We start from the raw sequence: 2,552 nt of genomic DNA, 5'->3' as shown, positions 1-2,552 counted from the left end.
GCAGCATGCATATACTAAAATAATAATGACAAAGAGAAGATTAGCACAGACCCTGTGAAACACTAACATGTAAATTCATGAGACATCCCATATGCTTTTATATACTTTAAAATGGCAAAAATGGTAATTTTATGTTATGTGTATTGTATCATAATAAAAATAAATAAACTGAAAGATACGAAAGAATGAAAAAGATTTTAATTAAAATAATGTAGAAGGTAAAAAAAAGTGCAGGACATCTTAAACGTTTTCATAATCTTAATTTTCATAAAAATCCTGGTATTGGTATCATTCTGAGTTTGTATTGATGCTTAAAAAATGAGAAAATCCTAACTGGTTAGATCAATCTGAGTAAGAACAAGAAGAATGAAAACTAGACATAATGGACATAATGTACCTCTTGACGTGATACAATAGGAAGCTACAACTCCCCCTGTGAAGTATTATTATAAAAAAAAGATAGGACAAATCTGATCAGCCTTCTAAACACAACCACTTTTTACAGGAACTAAAAAAGGTACGCAGACCACCTTAACTGATACAAAGGGAGACAATGAGCAAAATTCAGAATGTGCAAAGTTATATAGGATCAATACCCTTGGTTTCTTTATCAAATAAATTATAAGGAAAAAAATGGATGGGAAGCTTATAAATCAAAAGCAATTTAAATTATATCAGTAAAATGCACTGAATATATTTTGTTTCTTGATTCAAACTGTAAGTTAAAAATACTATGAAATATTGAAAGAAATGTGAATACTGTGCTTTTCACATTAAAGATTTGTACTTAATTACTTTAGAAGAGATAAAAATATAGGAATTATGATTTAAAGTGTCTTTTATAGATACATATTGAAGGATCTTTGGATGCAGTAAAGTGCTATCTAGGATTTACCCGAAAAAATAAAAAACCAAGGTGGGCTGTGGATGGAGAATAAGTATAGACTTAGAGAAAAATATACTGACTATTTTGAAACTGGATATTAGATCCATAGAGGTTCATTATGTTACTTTTTCCTTTTATATATTTACACTTCTCCAAAATTTTTAAAGTAGTACCCACATTAAAATCACAGACAAAATAATAATGAATGAGGAAAATTCATTGTGTCAGGTTATTTAAAAGCTGTGAGTGAGAAGAAACAATAAAAAGGAATCTAAGCTTATACATGTTTTATCTTTTAAAAAATATATTTATATTGTTTCAACTCATTGATCAATATACTCATACTTTTTTATTTTAAAATATATATGACTAGACATATAGAAAATTGTTAACCAAAAAATGTTGGTCAAATTCTTTTGTGAGAAAGTAAGCATTTCTTGGCTTTATTTATTTATTTTTAACATCAACTAATCTTAAGAATTAGGCATTAAATGCCAGTTAGTTTTTAAAGTACATTTGCTATTTACTCCCCACTAGGGAGAAATGTGACCTCATTCCATGTTCTGAATAACACAACAGTGCCCTAGTGATTAGTGCATCAGGTCAGATGAGAGAAAAACACATAGCTCTGCATTTTTAACAACCTGCTCAGTCTTAAACTGGTTACCAAGGGATTTAAAGGCAAATCATTAAAAAATAAAAAGTCAATTGATTAAGCATGGTAGGTAATAAAACAAATTCTATATTTATGTTACTGGCATAGGGGTAACAGTCTCCTGACAATGTATATCTTTTACACTCTATTCACATATAATAAACATTAAAAATTTAATTTCAGGGCACCTGGGTGGCTCATTCGTTAAGCGTCTGCCTTCAGCTCAGGTCATGATCCCAGGGTCCTGGGATCGAGTCCCACATTGGGCTCCCTGCTCAGCGGGAAGCCTGCTTCTCCCTCTCCCACTCCCCCTGCTTGTGTTCCCTCTCTCGCTGTCTCTGTCTCTATCAAACAAATAAATAAAGTCTTTAAAAAAAAGTTTAATTTCATTTTAAACTTACAGTTTTGTATATTGGGGGGGCTATTGTCATTTTAACTACCACCAGTGTCAAGCTTTGAAATGCTCCCATCACCACAGAAAGCTCTCTTACACCCCTCAGTAGTCAATTCTCATCCCCAACTTGCTTCTAAACAATCACTGATCTTCCAGAAAGCAAATTGTGATTTTACCTTTTCTAGAACTTCATATAAATTTCATACAAAGCCATGAAATACGTAGTCTTTAGTGAGTGGCTTCTTTCACATGCCACCTGACTCCACAAGACTGGAACACTTTGCTGCATCATTCCAGAGTGTCTTCTTGATATAGTAGAGATAGCACTGGAAAAATAGGGTGAAGGCCTTAATCCTATCTCTGCCACTCCAATCTGTGAACTAAAATAAACATTTTAACTTCTCTTGTCCAGCAACAGTAGGATGATCTGTCCTCCTCAAGGCTACTGTGTGGAGCTAACTAGAGTGAATGGATAAAGTGCTTTCTAAAGTGCAACATATAACAGATCAATTCAGAGGAAAAAGCTATCAGAAATAAGAGATATGATAGTTTTAAAAATATTTTATTAAACATGAATAAATGTATATTAAAATATAAATTTTAAATCTTCTACTTTT

The 2,552-nt window shown here is 31.9% G+C and overlaps 1 pseudogene; it reads left to right on the top strand.

Moving 5' to 3' along the window:
* LOC112820497 (U6 spliceosomal RNA) lies at window positions 1–97 on the top strand (annotated as a pseudogene).
* Window positions 98–2,552: the final 2,455 nt, after the last annotated feature.

Source organism: Callorhinus ursinus, unplaced genomic scaffold, assembly GCF_003265705.2.
Source record: "Callorhinus ursinus isolate GAN/ISIS: 27379988/994484 unplaced genomic scaffold, GSC_fseal_2.0 scaffold3, whole genome shotgun sequence".
Taxonomy (NCBI): Eukaryota; Metazoa; Chordata; class Mammalia; order Carnivora; family Otariidae; genus Callorhinus; species Callorhinus ursinus.
The sequence above is the reverse complement of the archived record's forward strand: the minus strand, read 5'-3'. Positions and strand labels throughout refer to the sequence as shown.